The 17,570-nt window shown below is 39.9% G+C and overlaps 1 protein-coding gene across 1 annotated transcript in view; it reads right to left on the bottom strand.

Moving 5' to 3' along the window:
* The window catches only part of LOC105620588 (coiled-coil domain-containing protein lobo homolog), a 132,757-nt gene that overhangs the window by 7,435 nt on the left and 107,752 nt on the right, over positions 1 to 17,570 (bottom strand). The window lies entirely within an intron of this gene.

A 17,570-nucleotide genomic window follows, 5' to 3' on the forward strand; every position in this document is an offset into this window, starting at 1 on the left:
TATTATATATTATGTGTAATAATATATATATATATATATATATATATATATATATATATATATATATTCATTTGAATCTTCGGAGAAATTAAAAATTGTAAGTTTTAAATTGGTTGGTATTGAAAGTACTGTTATTATTGATGTTTTGTTTATAATATTTAATTTTTTTAATGACTAAGTTGAAGTTATCATTAAGTTTATTTAATTCATGACTTGTTATTTTATATTAGATGCTTTCCTTAAAGAAATTTAACATTTGTATTTTTTTAAATAGGCGTAATTATTTATTTAATACTTATAATACTTACAGTATTATTTCATGTCTATTAAGCTGGACCCTCCATCGAAAATCAAGATTAAAAATTTAATACTTTTTAAGTTCTAACTTTTACTCTATTCCGAATTTTGTGCTCGAATTTTACTGCTTATTTTAGTAGGAAAAAAAGGGAGAGATCCCTAGCTTAATTGCAAGCTGGATCTCCATAATAAAAAATATATATATAGTGGACGTATACAAAAAACAAGTATACAGAGAATTTAGTGCTTCAAAATAAAGCAAAAATATTTTCAAATATAACGTTATTTTAAACATATCAACACATACTCAGGCTCCACCGTGTACACGACACTAATATTTAAAGAACTCGTGACACACATATCTTCACATGTATTCACATCCAAAATAATCTAGGTTTTATATATATTCGAAAGATAAAATTCAAATTTGTTGCTATCCATAAAAGGATAAAAATAAATAAATAAATAAATATAATTAACTCCGATCGATGATGCTGAGTCCTAAGTTCCATTAACTGCTCGCCAAAGAATTTGGTGCTCGCATGATTTTGGTATTAAAATAATCCTTAGCCATGTAGTATCAAAAACAGCTATAGCCTTAATATTTCGACACAAAATTAATTATCCTAAATATGTGTAAATAAAATTGTTTTGTATGTGCACGTGAGTCTTTTAAAAAATTTGAATATTTTTGTGTAAAGTGTGCTGCATCGATGTAGCAGGGAAATAAATTACCTTTTTACAAGCATCTGCATATTAGTCCAGCATATAATTGGTAAAATTTCGTTGTTGCTGTTCATAATACACACGAAAAATCACATACAATTCACGTGATCGTGACGTACCGGATCGTATCCATTCCATCAGCTTACTGAATAGCATATTTATTATTATTAATTATTAATTATATATTATTATTAATTATTTTATATAAATGATCGTTCGGACCCTTTTATTTTTATTTCTGTTTTTATTTTAATTTTAATGTCTTACACTGAGGATGAGCTGATCAAGATCGAAACGTATGTATTATAACTGTTGTATATGTATGTATATAACTTTTTATAAACATTGATTAATTATAATTATATTATATTTAGCACCTATCAATTAGTGTTGACTCGTAGACTTTCTTTTATGAAATTTTAATTTTGAATAGCATTCATATTATGTCTTTCAGACAATATCTGTGTTATTGAAAAAAGACCACTTTTTTCAGAATTCACTATACACAATTATATAAAAATGTATTTCCCACGTCTTTAATTTATCAGACTCTTTTAAGTTTTCTTGTAATACTTGCATCAACGTAAACACAAGCTGTCTCGTCTAATATGTATAACATTCTGTACACATCCAATTGATAATTTCACCAATAATGCACGAAAATGGATTTAAACCAATATTATAAATAATATTCTTAAAAAAGAATCCAATTTTATAATTTTCAAAGCTTTTATTGGATCCTTATCAAAATAACTTTTCTGCAACGGTTTTTTTTTTTTTTTGACAATTTGTAAAACATTTACATTAAATTAATGTGGAAGTTCAATATCATCATGATTTTGCATTAATTTTTCTATTATTTCGACTTGATACTTCATTACACTTTTTTTTTTGCAACTCATTTGTAGCAACTTCTCTAATTCTTAAATATCGTTTACACAACTTCCTTCCTTTTCTTCTTCAATAAACTTACATTTTATTTCAATAATTAGTAAGCTCATTCGTATTATTAATTTTACATTTTATAAATGAACCATATATGCATGAACCACGCGTATCCAGATTCTTTATTGCTGATTAATTTGTATCGTTTACAATTAAATCCACATGGCAGTTTTGTACTTTTCCAAATTTTCTCGATAATACATGCTGCTGTGTACCAGGTGTAATATTATTTATTGACGCGTTGAAGGAATCGGTTGGAGGTCGGTTTTTCTCTCATATATTATATGTTTTATAAATTATCATGGCATTAAAATCAGCCTTTGTCATGTAAAAGTATAAATGTTAGTACATCACCACATTAACATTATTTACAAACGTATCAGAATCATGAAATTTACTGTTGATTCAATTATTGATTTAATACTACTATATCAATGCTCGGTACAGAAATACGATATTCGTTATCTGTTGGCTAATAAGGAGAGACAAAAGGATAGTCAGTTATCTTTTATGTTTTATCTTTTTATTTACTGCATAAAACAAATGTATATAAAAAAATATATAAATAGGGTTGATTGATTATTTAATTCTTTTGCAATTCTAATCCCATATCGAATTTCGAAATAATTTTCTCACCATCCACTATCAAGCGATCTTTATAAATCATTAATATATCGATGAGAATGTTTATCTATTTTTACTGATCTTCCACATACAGACATGATGATAATCCAACGTATTAATCCTTTGGCATAATTTATCCCGCAATCGTACGAGGAGCAATAATTATTAATAAATTCTCTTACGAAAAATCACGTACGAAATAATCGGGAACAAATAACCACGAATGAAAAAAAAAGAATACTCGCATTATACACTCGCATCAAAACACGGAGAACGCGATGTTATTTTGATTGTGATCGAGCAATAACTGGCTCAAAAAAACATAACATCCAGGCAGGGAAGGGTAGAGAAAGACTATTTGGAGACAGTGCGACATGTAAACAATCGCAATGAAAAGGTACACACAAGAAACTTTATTTCGAAATGAATCGTGCTTTGAAAAGTGCCGCATGAGAATTCAATTCAAATTCGGATCTATATATATTTCGATAGTACGATAATTTTAGTATCATGATTTTGCAAAGAATCTTTGCACGATCAGGAAACGAACTTTAGAGTATTCTTTCTCGCGACGTTATTTTCAATGACTTTCAGTGAGCACTAAATTCAGATATGTATATATTTTGATACTACGATGTCTAAGGATTAGGATTTTAATACCAAAATCATCATGCGAGCACCAAATTTTTTGTTCAGCATCATCGGTCAGAGTAAGTTATATTTATTTATTTATTTTTATTCTTTTATGGGTAGTAACAAATTTGAATCTTTCGAATATGCGTAAATTCTATGTCATTTTAGATGTGAATACACATAAAGATATCTTGTAAAGACATCTTTTAGTGTTGTTGAAAAGATATCTTGTGATCTTTCTATTGTTATTTTCGCAAAGCAAAAGGTCGACTAAACATCTTTTCGTATTGCCGAGAAAACAAACACATGAAAAAGACATCTTTCCGTATCTTTTCGTATTGCCGAGAAAACAAACACATGAAAAAGACATCTTTCCGTTATTTTAATATTCTTTATCACTCATTCGCGAACAGTACGCGAAATCATCTAGACAGACGTAGTGGAATTCAGTTTTTTGTATTTGAAAATCATAGGATAGAATAAAAGATGCAGGAGAAATTTTACTTGTACTTCTAATGAACACTAATAAAATAAAAAATTATACAAAATTAAAAAGCGTATACCACTAGCGCAAGATTTGGCAAAATTAAATTTTATTCTTAAAGAATATATATAATATAAACGTATATATAATATAATATAAACGTTTCGATCAGGTCTTCTTCAGTACAAATAAAGCAATCTAAGATAGAAAAAGAAATAATAAAAATAAAATAAAAATAATTGTTTACAAAAAAGTCGCGCCGTCATAGATGTTAAACATTTATTTATACATGTTTTTTTAAAAAATAGATTCTTATTTTTAAATTCATGTTTTGCCTTAACAGTTTTCTGAAACGTTTAAGTAAAAAATAAAATAGATTCTTATCCCGAAATGTATTCTAATAAATTCAAAAAAAGGTACCATAAGACGCATGTTAATGTCCGCGTTAATATAAAATTTAAGTGGTTATTTTAAAAATTATACAAATAAATTTATCATCAATAACGAGCGTTGTAATCAACAAACTTTATGTTACATTTTATGTTAATTTTAACCGTTTATGTATGACTGCGCGACTTTTTCGTAAACAATTTTATTTTATTTTTATTGTTTATTTTTTTTATCTTAGGTTGCTTGTTTGTGTACTGGAGAAGACCTGATCTAGGCCTTCGAAACGTTTATATTATATATATTCTTTCAGAATAAAATTTAATTTGGCTACTAAGATCCTGCGCTAGTGGTGCTCTTTAATTTTGTATAATTTTTAATTAATAACCACTTAAATTTTATACTAATAAAATAATTTTTCACAATCGAGTTTTCAAAGGGGACTATGATGAAAAATAATGGTTCTTTTACATAGAACACGGCAAACATTGCAGAAGATGGGACGTATATTGTTAGTCATGCAATTTCATTTCGTTTTGTGTAAAAATTAATTTAGGAATTCGATGTTATTAAATGTTACATGTATCAAAATATAAAAATTAAAAGAAGTATTAAAGACGATTAAAAGATATCTAAAGAAAGTCATCCTTTAGTTATCATATGGATAAGACTATAAGACTAGCAGTTCTACATCTGTCGTCTTTTAGTCATCTTTTTTTTTTTTTCGTCGACTATATTCTTTCACTAAAAGATATCTTTATAACAATTTAGTCGTCTTTTAATCATTTTTTAGATGACTTTGTGCTCTCTGGGGACTTTTTCTTTTCCTGCTAAACAGTTCGAGCACTCGGAATAGTACTGAATTAATAACACATAAAAAGTACTAAATTTTTTTTCTCTTCCAAGCTTAATTTTTGATGGTAGGGTGGTCTAGCTTAATAGACATTATTTCTCTAAAAGAAGCATCTATATAGTATAACACAGTAATGACAAAAATCGATTTTTTTCCTTCCATGAAAAAATCAAAGAGATTCTGAAAGTAGATTTAAAAAAAATACCCGAAGCGTTTCTCAATGATCTTGGTGAAAGCGTTCACTACTGAATTCACCTAAATTTGGTGGAAAAAAATCCAAATGATTGATGAAGAAAGTGTATTTTGAGCGACATGTTAACTTTTATTGCATGAAAAGCCGAAATCATTTCAGCAACAATTTTTTTTTTGCTAATTGTCGGCTTATTTATTGCCCAGAAAATTTTCGATGACAAGATGTCGAAGTAAGTCAGTACCGGAACATGAGTATTTCCTAACATCTACTTTCAGAATACTCTCTTAGAATTTTTCATGGGAGAAAACCTGTGCTGTACAGTATTACAAAAAGACATTTGATGATACTTAAAAAAACGTTAATGACTTGATCTGGTACGCTCTCAGACACGGATATTTCTTTTTTACATCTACTTTCAGAATCTCTGATTTTTTCACGGGAGAGAATGTGTGTTGTAATAAGTCATGAATTCAATACTATTACAATTCAGATATTCATATCGATAAACGAAATAATTGGTAATGTTTACATATCTCAGTTTTCTGAATCCAGATTTATTTAATAGCAACATAAACTAATCCAGCATCGTCCTTATTCTTCGCTGGGTCATAGTAGCGGCCTGACTTATCGACGTTTATTTTTTTACTTAAATACTGTAAGAAATTTATTAGATATAGGCTGATATTCATAGTCGAATCTTAAGTAATGTCTTAAGACGCTAATACCTTCCGATTGATTTGTGACTTCTTAAGATTGTACTTAAGACGGTCTTGAATATAAGATCTGACTATGAATACCGGCCATAGATATAACAGAGATACTAACAGCGTCAGGGCTGTGTGGCAGAACGAAAGTTTATCAACTCGGAGAGATCAGGTCTAAATCGAGACGAGAAGCTGATATTTTTCTCTGTTGTCGTCATTGTTCACAATACTATCAACTTTAAACTGCAAGAGACAAGAATCATTTATTTCCTTCTCATAGAAATCTAAGAATTTTTTTCAGAATTTTTTACTGCATTTTCTTATTTTCGATAAGTCGGACCACTACTACTGATCCAGCGAATTAATGCACTGTACATAAGAATGGATATAGTCCTTCAATTCAATAATTATTAATAATATTAAAGATAACGGTAGAAATTAACATCATCAACAGAAAACTTTGTGCAGCTAAACAAGTAAGTCGTAAGCTATTGCCCTCTTATGGCAAGTATCGCAGTTAAAATACGAAACTCAATGGTAATTCCAAGGGTAACTTTAAAATAAATTAATTTCAAAGAACAAATATGTGGACATAAAACGACTAAAAAACATTTTAAAGAGATCTTTAAGACGTTTAATAATATGATGTCTAAAAGATGTCTTAATACGTTTACGATTTCTGAGACATCTTCGCATTTTGAACATATTGTTCTAACTTTACAAAAAATAACGTATCGTGCAACGGTATATATATCGAAATATTAAACTGTAAAATTATATATGATATTATTGCGACTGTCGTATGTAGAGAGGTCCTCCAATACCGACGGAGGATAATCGCTGAGGCGCATCTGCCACGTGCCTCCTATCAGTTCATCCAGAGAGAAGTAATAATAATAATAATACCAAAGAGTAAATACGTGAACACATTCAGTAATCGTCGACGTAAGCGGTAGGGATGTGAAACGGAGTGAGATAGAATGTATACAAGCAAACGTGGGGAGCACGTGGCGTGGCGTGCGTATCGTTCTCGGTCCATGACCTACGCCACTGTATTATAATCTACGAGTAGAATTTATTGCATCGTACAACGTGAACGTCGCACTCTCGTTCTCTCTTCGTACTTTGTAGGATAGAGAGGAAAAGAGGGGGGGAAAGCGAGAGAGTAACAGAAACAGACGAGGAGGAAAAATACGTTGCGAACGTTGCGCGTCACAACGCGTGTCCCAGTGATCGCGTTTAAACAGTTTCCTCCCACTCTCCCTCCCTCTCTCTCTCTCTCTCGATTCTTCCATCACTCATTTTTCTCTCTATTCCTCTTAGCTCTCCAACTTTTTATCTATGACAAATTAAGCGAAGAACAATCTCACGGGAAAATTCATAGAATGGAGGCGTCGAAACGCACGGACGTTTCTCATGTCGTCGTCTTTCGTTCTTCGCGGAACTCGTCGCGTCTTGGAACGTTGTAGGGAAAGGACACTTTTTTTTTGCAGATGCGTAGTAGAGAAGCCTGGACTACGACGACGATGGTGACGACGAGGGTAGAGAGATGGTCAGTGGGTGGCGGTGACGGCAACGGCGGTATCCCTCGACCCTTTCGCCCACTTCCGCCCCCTCTGACCACCCGACCCAACCCATACCGAAGCAACCTACCTACCTCCCTTCCGCCTCCTCCCCTCGTCGCCGTCGTTGCCCTCGGCCGTCTCTCTCCGCGCCTCGCCTCACCTCGCTTCGCCTCGCCGCGCCGCGTCGTCATTCCGTCCTCCCCTTGTACCCCCCCTCCCCCCTCCTCCTCCCTTCCCCCCGTCAACCCGAGCCAAGCCGCGCCGCGCCGCGCCGCGCGTCACCCTCATTCCGCGCGACCCCTTCGACCGGCATCCACGTGGGACGCAAGACGAGGGTGTGAGGTAGCAGACAACGCGGAGATACCACCGCGCCGCGGCAGCTGGCACAGTGTTTCTCAACCACGAACTTTACGCGAGAAACCCGCACTCTCCGCATGTATTAATTCGTTCACGCCGTATGAGCGGTAATTTACAACTCTCGGACTAAGCTGGATGCACGCTCTCTCGCGTTCGCGCATACGTAGTACGTACGGACGTATTACGAAATATACCGGAGCGCGCAGCGAGATGATAAATAGACCACGCGGGGATTTAACAGCCACTTGGGTGAAAATTACGAGCGCGCCGGTATTTTGAGATTTTCTGCTTTTCTTCTTGCTTCTCTTTTCCCGTCATGCACAGTTAACCGTCGTTTCTCTCATCCATCGTCGCGTACGTCGAAATTTCGCTTTCGACCGTGAAACGACCGTCTTCTTCACGGTAAAAAGTTACATCGACAATTTTGCAAAGTATTATAATTTATTACTTTTTCTCCAAAGTTCCCATCCTCCTCGTCGATTCGCGTTGACCCATTTCATCGTGTTCGTGATTTTTAACTCGATCCGAGTGACGCGAAACCATGCGCGGCAAAATGGCGCGCAGTAACGAAGGCGCGAGGTTGTTAAGCGCGACGAAATCGTGCTTTAAAGCGGATAGATTCAAATGGGAACGAAACACGCGCAGTCGTCGAGGCAAATCGTAAAAGATAGACGTCCGAGGGTTACATGCCGTCGCGATCCATCGTCTAAAAATATATCGCTCTCTCATCGACGTATCTCGTTGCCGACATTATGCGTCGCGCAATTCGCTCGCGATTCGTCTGCGACGAAGAGAACGAGACAGAGATAGAGAGAGAGAGAGAGAGAGAGAGAGAAATAAAAAGAAAATGAGAGAGTCTCCTCACGCGGATCGCGGATCTCCGGATTTATACACGGTACAACGTCGTTACATGAACGTCGCGCTCAGAGGGAACGAGCGAACCGGGCGATGATCAAAGTAGGACGCTCGAAAGCACGGATCGAAGCGCTGATTAGTCGAGGCTTCGAGCGAGGTGCTGCGAGATAGCGCTTTTCGGAGCGCCTCGATGTCGTGCCGCCGGTGCCGCGCGGCGTATCGAGGACGTTATCCGTGGACCCGAGCGTCTGTGTATATACGCGCGTGTGCATGTGTCGAGGGTTTGCGCGCGCGCAAACCCTCATATACGTGCTCGTGTGCCTGTGTACGAGCTCGCGAGGGAAGATGGAACGGCGGAGCGAGCGACCGAGGGAGAAGCACGGTCGGTGACGAAGGGGAGGAGAGTTCGCTCTCGCGAGTACGAGAGGGCGACAGGGAAAGAGAGAGACAGAGAGAGAGAGCAACCAACCAATGCAAGGGACAGAGAGAGAGTGAGAGAGAGGGTCGGGACGAGGGCCTAAATCAGGGGCGATCGCGCTGAGCGACGTCGCTATCTCTGAATATGCGAACCACTATTTGGCGTCCGCGGCGCGCACGTACCTAGAGAGAGAGATAGAGAGAGATAGATAGATAGATGAAGGAGAGAGAGAGAGAGAGAGAGAGTACCCCGTATTACTAGATACTAGATAGTACCTAGCCTCTGCCCGTAGCCTATGTACTACCTCACCCGTCCCCGTAGAGACGCGCGTGTAAGTGCGCGAGGTGGAAAACGCCTTGCACACACGCGCACATATACACACATACATACGTACATACGTATATATACTCACACACATACACATACAGGCAGACACACATATATGGCTATGTACGCGTGCATGTGTGCTTACACCTACGCGGTTACATGCCCTGCGAACCGTGCACATGAGAGCCAACGGCGAGAGCATCGAACATGCTGGCATCCCTTCGCTCTCTGTGTACGCGGTGTGCGGAAAACTGCAGAATAAAGTCGAACCCTCTCGCGATCGCAGGAGACGACAACGCGTTCGACTATATCGTCGTCGTTCTCGTCGTCGTCATCGTCGTCGTCGTCGTCGTCGTCGTCGAGGCGCGCGGTTTTATCGCGCGGCATCATTACGTGCACGCCGTACCAACTCGAGAGGATGTACTATATATACGAAGGGGACGTTCGTTAAAGGCGAATATCGAAAAATGAGGGCTGCCGTTACGTCAAAGACGCACGAGCGGGCTCGTCGAAGCCCTGAAGATTATTTGGCTTCGCGTCCGTTCTTCGACGCTACGTTCTCTTTTTTCGTACCTTTGAAAACGAGATACACGTTGAAGGAACGCTCATTAAGGTAGAATATTGAAAAATAAGCACCCTTAGGTGGACCATTAGACTACCTTATCTACGTATCTTTGAAGAAACGCTGCCGTTCATGTATTTTTCAGATATACGTGATATATTTCTGCATACAAATATTAAATAGAAACGAGGTTATTGAAAATAAAAAAAAATCGTGTGCTATTTCGAGATCGAGTACGCCTAGCATAATCGCGATCGGAATTATGTGACGTCGCGGATCTCGACCGCGAATATCGTGTGGAAGTCGTTTACAATATTTTCTCGATAAACACCTTTCTCGACAAACGATCGGCGCGGTGATTTCGCGCCATTAATCGGGATTTCCACCTAATTTGAACCTCGTAAGCGCGTTCGCGCGGCGTCTTCTTCAGTCCCTTGTCGCGCGGTTGACGACGACGAAGGTATTAAACGTGTCTATTTTTGCACGCCGCATTCGCGACAAAGCGCGACGAAGCGAGGCGAGCCTCGGCTCTTTCGCACGTCGGCATCGGCGTCCGCGGCGCGCGAACGACGCAATGACGTCAGCATTTGCGCGCGATGACGCGCCGCGAGGGACGCGTGGGCGAGAGAGAGGTGCCATCGGCAGAAATGTTATATTCGACGGTATTTAACGCGGCCGGTGTCGCCGGCGTTAAACGTTGCCATGCACGTCATAATTGCTCCCGGTATGCGTTTCCGCCCCCCCGCATCGTCGCCACCGCCGTCGTCGTCGCCGTCGTCGCCGCCGCCGCCGCCGCCGCCGCGTGGGCGGTCGCCCGACGAGTTTGAAACTTTGTCGTGTAACTGAACGGATTATAACGCGTTGATTGTGCGCGGGAAGAGAGCTCGGAACTTTATAAACACTACGTCCGCGAAAATGCAAGACAAGTTGCCAGATTGCCTTAAAGTTGATCTACAAGATCGATTCTCGAATCGAGGCTTCCGTGTCTCTCTTTAAGTCTGCATGCAAAGTAAAATTAGAAGTAAAAAAAAACGAGAGAAACGTTAAGTATATCTATATATAGCAATCGCCAAAGTGCCTTTCGCGGGGTCTCGGAATTACCGGATACCAACTTCCTGCGCGCTCGAGCAACCCTTTCAGCGATTCGCCCTCGCGCTGCGAGCATAAATTGACTTATTAACGATTCCGGGGGTACTCGGGAGAGAAAGGAAAAAAAAAGCTGCTATGTCACGTGAGATCGAGGAGATCCCGAAAATTTACCGCCTGCGAAATATAGATACCGGTCGCCGATCGTGTTACGTATAGCGGTAACGTATATGTACGCGGTGCGCGATCGAGGCTCACTGTACTCTCTAACGAGCGGTACACGTGTTCTGACGTCTGCGCTATAAAATACGTACGGGCACGCGCTTACGGGACTCATATGTGTGTGCGCCAATACAATCATATGAGACACGCGAGCGAGTGAGTGAATGCGAGTGCGAGCCGGTCGGTCGACCGACCGACCGACCGGCCGGCCGGCCGGCCGGCTCGTTGGAAGCTCTAGAGCCGGTTTTCAATGAGCGAGCGGGCCGGAAGAAGAGGGAGAAACGGCGTAATACCGAGAGAAAGAGAACGCGGAAGGGGATGGAAGAGTAGGAGGAAGAGGAGGAAGCGAGGGTGGGTGAGGGCGGATGCGCGGGAGAACAAGAACGAGAGAGAGAGAGAGAGGAGGGAGGAGGGAGGAACATAAACCCTTATCGAAATCGTGATTCACCCCACATTCTCCGGAGACCCCCTAACCTATTAACATCCATATCACAATAACAGATACACGTGTACGCCGCCGCTGTATTCCCACACCGTCTCTCGTCTTCGTCTCGCTCTCTCCGTCCGCTTTTGCATCGCTCGCATCCGTAATTGCTCGCGGCGCGGCGTATCGCGAAAAAAAATGAGGATGAGATAAAGAGCGAAAGAGACAAAGGCGAACGAAAAAGAGAGGGAAAAGTGGCCATTATGTGCCGCGGGATTTCGGGATTAAAATGAATTTTCGATCGTACGCTTTCGTCTCCGCTTCGATCTCTCTTTTTCCCCATCATGCGCGATTCTCGCGCATATGCATGAAAACGCCGTCATTCAATACCGGAAATTCAATTGCAATTATTACTATTCGTTTCGGCAAGTAAAAGATTTCTAAAAGATCTATTAATTTAATTAGAATTACCTCTTTATGGAAACTGTGAATGAAAACATTGATATCTTAAATGTTCTCTTATTATCTCGGAGAGAGAAAGAATAGTTTTTTAATTAAAGTATAAGTTTAAAAATTTATTTGTCATTTTTATTTAATACTTTCTAAAAATTTACAGATCTGAAAATTTTGTTGGACTATTAAAATAATTACGTAGGACGCTCAGACTGATTGCTAGAATGTCAAAATTTTTTATTTTTCCTCATCATCGAGATTCCTATGTAATTATTTTAATGATTCAATAAAATTATTTTCACATAATTATTTTCTGCCTATTTAGATATATTGGGTTGTCCCAATATAGGGAAAGTTCGTGCCGATGTTGAAGGAAAATTTAAACGCAAAAAATTTAAATTTTTGTACACATTTATTAAATTATATATGTGTTAGTCGGCACGAACTTTCCGGACAACCGAATAGATATAGTTAAATTTTTAAATATTTCAGCCAAATTATTGTATATATATATTTCAAATTGATATTTTAAAAATCAGTTCTTTAAACATTGCGAATATAGATGTGTGATGAGAAATAGTATGATTATTGAGGAAATAATACTTTATAATTTCTTTGAGTGAAAAAGTATTTCGAAAGTTTGATAAATCTTTTTGCTTGACAAAGTGATATATGGTTAAGATCATCATTTTAGACTATTTTCTATTTAGATTTCCAAAGACTTTTTGTTTTCTTATTTTTCCTTTCATCATTTTTCACGAAATTTTTTTTGTATTATTATTCTTGTATTTTGTTCAATATAAGAAATGCACTACCCAACAAAAAATATACAAAAAAAATATACAAAAATGAAAGAAAGTTTTTCCACAGTTTTTTAAGTACTGAATACGAATTGCTATATCGTTATAATTTTGAAAAGTTTGCGATTAAAGTTGTAAAAAGGACTGTTTAATATATTTTAGCATAATTGTGATATTTGATATGTTGGAGCAATTTGGTAAATGACATTATATTTAGCGCTGAAAAATTTGTGGGAAACAATTATTCTTATTGTGTTCGAAAAAGATAATTTTTTATTGAACAGTGCAATGTTTTTCTAATCAAATATTTTTTTTTTATACAAATACAATTTTCGAGTGCAACTAATTTAATTTGATTTATTATCAAATATTTATATAATTTTAATGAAAATCTTGAATAGATAATTAAAAAGTTAATCAGTAAAAGTATTAATTTTCACAATGTTTAATTTAGTAAAAATTACGTGGGATAAAAGATTCAAATATCGGATTAACATGAGAATAACAGAGAATTTAAAACTTGATCAAAATCACTAGCTTGATAATTCTCTCGTTACTAAAATATTCTGAATGGTTTTTATTTCTTTCGCAATAATGTCAATTTCAATCATTTCTTAACGATAATCTTGATGTTAAGAGTAAAGAGTTGGATATCGCATGAATTTCGATCGATTTCACAAGATTCTATGAATAAAACATGAATTATATTTGAATCAATTATTATTATATGAATTACGTATGAATATATGAAATCTATCAGATCTTTGCGAAAGTAATATTACGGTGGACAGTTTTTTTTTGCAAATACATTAATTATCTCTTTTAATGTATACTCTCCATTGACGTTACATGTAATTTTGCAAATGCATTCGGTTGTGTATATGTGTGTATAAAAAAGATGTACACGAATGAGATACGTTCAGTCACGTCACATGATAATGATCAACTAATAATTCACGATCGTTATTACATGAAATATATATTAAAGCTGTTGATTTCAATTAATCTTGGATGAAAATATTCGTATAAAGAACAAATGATTCGACGTAGGTCGGTATCTTTAGCATTTACGAAGTTGAAGATTCAAGATTAAATCGCGATAGGAGGAGTGGTGGATTCGCGTTGTTGCGATCGCGGGAGGAAAGGAAGGAGGCGCGTTTGCTCGCCCCGTTCGCGTTTATTCAAGCGGAGAAATGGAAGCTGGTTTTCGGACGGACACCCAGTGCATCGAGATAGATAGGTAGATAGACGTCCGGATAGATGCATGCCATGGCAGGCAGGCAGTCGGTGTGTAAGGGATGCCAAGGGGGTGTGTAGGGAGCGCGAAGAGAGGATGGGTCGCGGCGAGATTCGAAGCGTAGGAGGATGAGAGGGTGGAAGTGGGTGAGCGCGAACGCGAACGACGGCGGTGTCGAGGGGATACCGGGGAAGGAGGGGTGACGTGAAAGAGGGTGGGTGGGTGGCGCGGGTTCTCTCGCTGATTACGTCGCAGGATGGTCAGGAGAGAGAAACCCCGGAGAGGATGCTGTGCTATGCCGCCGGTCGGATGGTCGGTGGTGTGGAGAGCGCGGAGAAGGCCGGTTCTCGCCGTTGCCTGGTGGATAGAGGCGAATATATCCGCAATGTCCTACCGTCGCCGACCCTACGCTCTCTCGCCAAGCTCTATCTCTCTCTCGTCGTCGTCCTCGTCGTCGTCGTCGTCGTCGTCGTCGTCGTCGTAGTAGTCGTCGTCGTCGTCGTCGTCGTCGTCGTCGTCGTCGTCGTCGTCGTCGTTGCGAGTCCTCCACTTGCCACCCTCCTCCCATTACCCACCGCCTTCCGACCATCGCGGTCTCTGGCCTTCCTCCGCGCGCGATCTCGCTCCCGAATACTCTCTGTCTCTCACATCGTCCGTCTCTCTCGCCGTCGGTGACTCGCGTGTATCTCTCCTCTTCTATTCAACGAGAAAGCTTCCAGGGTAGCGAGGCTCTAAGCTAAACTAAGCCACGTCAGGATAGGATAGTGTCGGGAGGATAGGATAGGATAGGATGCTTGGTTGGATAGTAGTGCCCATCTACTTCATCGCGCACACAACAACCAGCGGGACGGCGACGAGGAGAATGACGACGACGACGACGACGACGACGTCGGCAACGGCGACGACCCCTTGTGCACAAGCATCCACTATCCTCTCCCTTCTAATTCTCCATCTTCCTTTCTCTCAGCCTCGACCAGTCTCGCGATCCTCGTCATCCCTCCGCCCTTTCTCGCTCAAGCGTCCCTCGCGCGCCATCGCGCGTTCTCCCGCGTTCTCCCGCTTCTTCCACCCTCTCGCTCGATCCGCTCGCTCTGCACGATCTGCCTGCCTTTCTCCGTCAGCAACACCACCCACGGACCCCCCGGGGGGTTAGTTAGGGGTAGTATATTGACGGCCGGCGTCGCGAGGACGCCTATACTTAGCGTGCCGGCGAACCGACGCGTTTCCAGCAAGGTGTCCCTCCACCCCCTCCTCCGCCGCCGCCGGCTCTCTTCGTCCGGCCACCCTCGGGTCACCCTTCACAACCACCTTCACCGCCACCCTCTCTGGCCACCCTATTCTACCACTCTCTGCCTCACACTCTCCATGTCCTCCGTCACACGGCCGTGGCGGCTTCCCCCTCATCGTTCGCGACCCCTCGTCCACCTTCTATCCCTCGAACACCAACATCTACCCCATTCCGAAGCTTCTTCCACCTCGATCCAGCCGATCGAGGTATTGAGAAAGCCAGCCTCGTCGTCTCCTTTCCCGCGAGAACCGAGAGGCAACCAGGTCCAAAATTACCGGCGGCAATATAGGGAGATTGGAGAGGGAGGTAGACGAGTTTCTTACGACGTTGAGCCAGGTTGCGACGTTGGGCATCGAAATCGATGCCTTCGGGCACCGAGAGAGCTTCGTGACGCACCTGATACGCGAGAACAGGGGACGAGAGAGAGAGACGGCTAACGGGAGAGAGGAAGAAGGAGAGAGCGCGAGGAGTCGATTAGGGAGCAACCGAGCGAAATTATGTATACGCCGAAGATGATGACGACGGTGCACGCGATGGGCTCGAGGAAGAAGGCCGAGGGTGGTGTTTCTTTGTCGGGGAGTGCCGATTCGGCGAGATCGCGGATATACCGGGCGGTCGATCCGATCTCAATACCTTGGTTTACGCGATTCGATATTCCGAGTCCGGAGTAAGAAAGACACGCGATCATTTCAACGATACCGACGTAATTTCGACAATTCTCGATCCCTTCGCGGAGATACGATTAAAATTGGTATCACTACACAGTTCCTTCTCTCATTAACATAAATGAGATAAATATCTGTGACGACTCTTCATGTTTTTTTCTTGGAATCTCTCGTCACGGTAACGCAAGCTGTTGCGAATTAATAATATCTTTAAACGAGAATTCGATTCGCTGCAAATCATTTCCGTTAAGGTAATTTTGCAAATTAATCTTTATTCGTTTAATTCAGAGCTTTAATTTTTCTTCTTGTTGCGCGTTATTTTTATGATGCTGTCGCAATGTTCTTCATTAAATTGCGTCAATCACATTAACAACAGCAACGTGTTAAAAGAGCTATTTCGAACGAGAATGATAATTACAGTTATTGTTTCCGTGCGGTATTTGATTAAAGTCTATCTTTTGAAGATTTAAGATCACGAGCAGACTTTATCGCGCAATCTTTGTTTCGTTTTCTTTCGCGTTTATTTTCTTTCTTTTTTCACAAACGGTTAGTGGCTAAATGTAATAAAGACCAGGTAAAGTACTCTTAAGCAGAAATTATCCAGTTAACATCTCGTAACTAAGTTTCACAAGTTTGCACAAATACATAATAATCCGCGAGAACTCTCCGTGAATATCGCGTTAAAGCGGTAGGGTGATTGTAATTGCAAATCTCGAATCACAAAAGAACACGATATGAAATTAATGTTCTCATAAATACTCGTTTAACTGCTCAAAAGACATCATTATAACTTTCTTCCTGTATATATCGCGCATTTTTTTTCTAGAATAAGAAAAAGCGTGCTTTTAGTACACATTGTTAGATCGATATCGCCATGAAAAAGAAAGTTGTGTGTATCGTTATTATTACTGTTTAATAACATGTAATACTTTATTGTGTACATTAACACTTGTACAATATTACATCATTTGTTTTCTCCGATGGCCATGTTTCTATTTTGTTGGTTAATTATATTATAAGAGCAAGATTAACAAGACATTTGTTTCTGTCAAATGAATTTGATCGATAATTGAACGATGATCAATCAAAGGAGCAGGTTGACTAATAGACGCATAAAGTTTCTCTGCATATCGATTTCACTCGCGCAGTACATCGACCGTCAACTCGCTCAGAAGACTCTGGGAGAACTTGAAGACTCTCACTGAAAGGGTTCATGAGGCCGTGCACGTGGATAGCTGAGCCCGGGATTTTACGGGAATAACGTCACCGGGTGGCTCATCTCCCTCCCCTCTCTCTTTCTCTCTCTTTCTCCTGTTAAAGGCGTAGTCGTAGCGAGAGTCGCATGACGTCACGACTGGCCGTTCCGCCCTTATGTACGCCACGTAATCGCTATATATGTATTACACACACGTGTGTGTGTGTGTGTGTGTGTGTGTGTGTGTGTGTGTGTGTGTGTGTAGTAAGT

This window comes from Atta cephalotes, assembly GCF_000143395.1.
Source record: "Atta cephalotes unplaced genomic scaffold scaffold00027, whole genome shotgun sequence".
NCBI lineage: Eukaryota > Metazoa > Arthropoda > Insecta > Hymenoptera > Formicidae > Atta > Atta cephalotes.